This window comes from Salvelinus fontinalis, chromosome 24 (genome assembly GCF_029448725.1).
Source record: "Salvelinus fontinalis isolate EN_2023a chromosome 24, ASM2944872v1, whole genome shotgun sequence".
NCBI lineage: Eukaryota > Metazoa > Chordata > Actinopteri > Salmoniformes > Salmonidae > Salvelinus > Salvelinus fontinalis.
This window is the reverse complement of record NC_074688.1, coordinates 2,269,772-2,275,771: the sequence shown is the minus strand read 5'-3', so window position 1 is coordinate 2,275,771 and position 6,000 is coordinate 2,269,772.

The window sequence follows — 6,000 nt, the reverse complement described above, 5'->3', positions numbered from 1 at the left end:
CAGCCTGGTTTGCTGGTTTTCTCAGGAGTCCCTAAAACATTAAACAACACGAATTATAATGTCATACTCATGTCATTACACCAGCTAACGTAAACTCACCCCATTCCGTACAAATGTGCGCAACCGCAACATTCAAACGAGGCTACAAAGAAAACTAATGGGATTGTAGCGACTGTGTTGACTTCAAAATCGGGGGTGTGAACTAGGTTTCTATTCAAGCGTTGATCGACATGGTAATGGCTCTATAGTATTGGAGAAAAGTAGAAAAAACTGACCCTCCATTACATCGTGGCGTGTCATGTCATAACGTACAGCACGCATAAAGCAACTATTTCTGTCTTACAATCTCTCTCCACCAGGTGTAGCACTTCTCTCATCGTTTAAAAACAAGAAATGGACAGTGACGGGGGTAAGGGGGGGATACCTAGTCATTTTTTGCGTCATCATTGCATACGATCATCATTCTCAAAGCCGCTGTTTACTTCTAAGATCACTTTAGCACCGCCCTAAAAACCCGATTCATATTTGACACAAACCTTCAAATAGGTATGTAATGACACATTATATAAACTCTTTATAGTGTTTTATTTACATTTTAGAGGCGATAAGGTGATAAGTTGGACAGATCGAGTGAAAAAAAGCAAACTTCCCACACAACATCTCTCCTTCTTACTATCACGCATTAGTTTCGCTTCCCCACCCGCCATTTTTAAAAAGACCCAACGGGGCTCATTGCCTGCTTGAATTATGCAGAAACGGGCAGCGTTTATGTCATGTAAATGATTCTGTTGGAAAGGGGAGAAATTGTGCTTTACAATGGTATTGACAGTACAGTTGATCTGGAAGTATTATCTTTTTGGGGCGCTAAACTAAGGGCAATTGTACGGACCAAGGCGATGTACGAGTTTACGTGAGTTTACATTAGTTTACGTTAGCTGGCTAATGTTAGCTAGTCAGCTAACTTGCTAAATAGCGATTTTTGTAAATTAACTATGTCAAAAAGATATGCACAATTGTTTGTCTTTGTCTTACATATTCCTCTCAATTGTACATGTTTAGCTTGACACGTTATGACGTTATAACTTCTTACATTTGCTTCTCCCGTAATGTTTTGCAAGCCATCTTTGCTGAAGAAAGTCACCAGGGACGGATGGCTGTTTCAAATTCATCATTAGAACCACTTGATATGATTGGTCATGTAAAAACCTTGGGACCCAAATGCATAATGAGTGCTCTAACTCCCCCTTGTGGTGGTCTGGAGCAATGAATCCGTGACACTGGGTACCTCTAACACGGAACCCAAACCGGCTGCGCGCGTGCCCCATCGTGCGCTATCGTGCATACATTTATTTTTCCCCCCCACACCAAACGCGATCACGACACACAGGTTAAAATATCAAAACAAACTCTGAACCAATGACATTAATTTGGGGACAAGTCGAAAAGCATTAAACATGTGTGGCAATTTAGCTAGTTAGCTTGCACTTGCTAGCTAGCGTTCATTTGTCCTATTTAGCTAGCTTGCTGTTGCGAGCTAATTTGCCCTGGGATATAAACATTGAGTTGTTATTTTACCTCCGACAATTAATCCACACATAAAACGGCCAACCGAATCACTTCTAGTCATCTCTCCTCCTTCCAGGCTTTTTCATCTTTGAACTTATATGGTGATTGCATCTAAACTTTCATTGTATTACCAGGACAACCGGCAACAAAGTTCGTCTTTCAATCACCCACGTGGGTATAACCAATGAGGAGATGGCACGTGGGTACCTGCTTCTATAAACCAATGAGGAGATGACTTTCAGCGAGATCTGCGTCAGAAATAGGAATGACTTCTATTTTAGCCCTCGCAGACGCTCATTGGCGCGCGCAAGCAGTGTGGGTGCAATAGTTGAATAACGTGGATTTCTAAATTTATTTTGCAATGCTCGCGCATGCGACATGTCCGGTCTGGTCAGCATGTAAGTCCCACGGGGTAAGCTCGCAACTTTTAAAGGAGGAACCACTGTAGCTAGCTAAACAATAAACTGGAATCATCCCAACTCATATTTTTACCAATACAAACATTATCATAGCTGTAGTATGAATCTGAAGGTAGCTAAAGCTCACAAACTAGGTTCAACGTTAGCTAGCTAAAATTAGGCTATAACTAGCAATACAAATGGATTTCTGATTTAAATAATATTACTACATAGATCATACACGTAACATTAGCTAGCGAGCCAGCAAGCTAGAAAGAAAGGACTGTCAACACATACTGAACAGCTCACATTATAGACAGAAGCATGCTACATGGCAGACCAATCCAAACTCATCTCCCGGCATGTCCAGTCCATCCATTATCTCAGCCAATCATGGCTAGTGGGAAGGTTCCTGTATTTTTCAGTGGCTAAACCAACTAGGCTCGTAATTAAAAATATATATTTATATTTATGGATGGAATACAATAGTTATTAAAGCACTTGAAAGTTCACTTGTTCGAGAAGGCATTTCTGCCCCAAAAAAACGCATTCTGATGAAAAATAAATGTTCACGTTCAAATGCCTCTCCTGTGAAGTAGTGTCGTGCGACATACGCCTAGTTTCCTGAAACGAGTCACATAGTGTGGATTCAGAGCAATCCTTCTAAAAGAACTCAAAGGGTTAAGCTTCTCTAATATCCAACATGTAAAGTGTGGTGGACCGCAGGTCAGCTCTCTAGGCCCTCTACTCTTTTCTATTTTTACCTGCCACTGGCATTAAACAAAGCATGTGTGTCCATGTATGCTGATGATTCAACCATATACGCATCAGCAACCACAGCTAATGAAGTCCCTGAAAACCTTACAAAGAGTTGCAGTCTGTTTTGGAATGGGTGGCCAGTAATAAACTAGTCCTGAACATCTCTAAAACTAAGAGCATTGTATTTGGTACAAATCATTCCCTAAAAGTTCTAGACCTCAGCTGAATCTGGTATTGAATGGTGTGGCTGTTGAACAAGTTGAGGAGACTAAATTACTTGGTGTTACCTGAGATTGTAAACTGCCATGGTCAAAACATATAGATTCAATGATTGTAACAATGGGGAGAGGTATGTCCGTAATAAAGAGATACTCCGCTTTTTGACACCACGCTCAAAAAAGCAAGTCTGCAGGCTCTAGTTTTATCTTATCTTGATTATTGTCCAGTTGTGTGGTCGAGTGCTGCGAGGAAAGACCTAGTTAAGCTGCAGCTGGCCCAGAACAGAGAGGTACGTCTTGCTCTTCATTGTAATCTGAGGGCTATTATAAATACTATCCTGTTGAGGACAGAGGGCGCTGTTTTCACTTTGGGGGAAAATCGTGCCCAATTTAAACGGCCTCGTACTCAATTCTTGCTCATACAATATGCATATTATTATTACTATTGGATAGAAAACACTCTCTAGTTTCTAAAACCGTTTGAATTATATCTGTGAGTAAAACAGAACTCCTTTTGCAGCAAACTTCCTGACAGGAAGTGGAAAATCTGAAATCGATGCACTGTTCTAGGGCCTGCCTATTAATGTCATTGATATTTATTAGAATAAATGCACTTCATACGTCTTCCACTAGATGTCGACAGGCAGTGAGAGAAGAAATTGAGTGTGTAACTTGATCTGGGGTCGAATAATAGCTCTCGGCATGACGTATCACCAGTTTCCTGTTTTCTGGAGAGCGCGTGAAGGGACCTGGATTTGCCTTCTGACAAGCTGTCGTTATGGACGACTAATATCTCCGGCTTTGATTTTATTTGATACATGTGACAATATCATCGTAAAGTATGTTTTTTCAATATAGTTTTATTAGATTAATGAAATTTATTCGGGACGTTAGGCGTGTTGCGTTGTGTGCCTTTGTTCAGGAAGGAGAGCTTAGCGCCACTTTGCTAGCTTTCCGTGCTAATTGACTGGAGAAGAGGACATTCTAAATCCAAACAACGATTGTTCCCGACAAAGGACCCCTTGTACAACATTCTGATGAAAGATCATCAAAAGTAGGACCCATTTTATGATGCTATTTCATATATCTGTCGAACATGTGAAATAGTCGTTGGCGCCCAGAGTTTGTGCACTCTCTCGCTATACCTAAGCTGGATGTCGTAATTAAGTTATTTTTAGAATTCTAACACGGCGATTGCATTATGAACTAGTGTATATATCATTTCCTATACAACATGTATTTTCTAGTAATGTTTATGAATAGTTATTTGGACAGAATAGTTGAGTGTCATAAAAATATCCGCACATTCTGGGAAAAAGATGCTACATTAGCACAATGTATAACCACTGATTTCAGCTCTAAATATGCACATTTTCGAACAAAACATAAGTGTATGTATAACCTGATGTTATAGGACTGTCATCTGATGAAGGTTTATGAAGGTTAGTGAAAATTAATATCTTTTGCTGGTTTATTCCCTATCGCTAACGTGCCTATTGCTATCGCTAACGTGCCTTGATGAATGAATGCGGTAGTGTGGTAGGCTATTGTAGTAAGCTAATATAATGCTATATTGTGTTTTCGCTGTAAAACACTTAAAAAATCGGAAATATTGGCTGGATTCACAAGATGTTTGTCTTTCATTTGCTGTACACCATCGATTTTTCAGAAATGTTTTATGATGAGTATTTAGGTATTTGACGTTGGTGTCTGTAATTACTCTGGCTGCTTCGGTTCTATTTCTGACGGTAGCTGTGATGGTAGCTGCAATGTAAAACTGATTTATACCTCAAATATGCACATTTTTCGAACAAAACATAGATTTATTGTATAACATGTTATAAGACTGTCATCTGATTAAGTTGTTTCTTGGTTAGTTTGGTTGGTTCTTGGTTAGTTAGGTTGGCTTTGTGCATGCTACCTGTGCTGTGAAAAATGTCTGTCCTTTTTTGTATTTGGTGGAGAGCTAACATAAATATATGTGGTGTTTTCGCTGTAAAACATTTAAAAAATCGGACCTGTTGACTGGATTCACAAGATGTGTATCTTTCATTTGCTGTATTGGACTTGTTAATGTGTGAAAGTTAAATATTTCTAAAAAATATCTTTTGAATTTCGCGCTCTGCCTTTTCAGTGGAATGTGGGAGGAGTTCTGCTAGCGGAACGCCGGAGCCAGACAGGCTATGCATGCCAGTCTCTCTTGGTTAACAGTTGAGGAGAGACTGACTGCATAACTTCTTTTAATAAGAAACGTTAAAGTGTTGAAAATCCCAAATTGTTTGCATAGTGAACTTACACACAGCTCTGACACACACAGACACACACACCACACACACACACACGGCACCTGCGGTATTTGTGTAGTTCTGTCCTTGAGCTGTTCTTGTCTATTGATGTTCTGTATTATGTCATTTTTATTTTTTTGTGGGGACCCCAGAAAGAGTAGCTGCTGCTTTTGCAACAGCTAATTGGGATCTTAATAAAATACCAAATACCGATGGCCACTCTGACAGAGCTCTAGAGCTCCTCTGTGGAGATAGGAGAACTTTCCAGGAGGAAAACCATCTCTGCAGCACTCCACCAATCAGGCCTTTATTGTAGAGTGGCCAGACGGATGCCACTCCTCAGCCCACTTGGAGTTTGCCAAAAGGACTCTCAGACCATGAGAAACAAGATTCTCTGGTCTGATGAAACACATCTGGAGGAAACCAGGCACCGCTCACCACCTGGCCAATACCATCCCTACGGTGAAGCATGGGTGTGGCAGCATATTGCTGTGGGGATGTTTTTCCATCTGCAGGTACTGGGAGACTAGTCAGGATCGAAGGAAAGATGAACGGAGCAAAGTACAGAGATTCCAAATACAGGTGTGCCAAGCTTGTAGCGTCAAGCTTGTAGCTTCAACAAAGTACTGAGTGAAGGCTCTGAATACTTATGTAAATGTAATTCTTTTGTTTTTTCTTTTAAATAAATGTACAAAAAAAATGGACCTGTTTTTGCTTTGTCAATATGGGGTATTACACACAGTAATACATTTTAGAATAAGACTAACGTAAGAA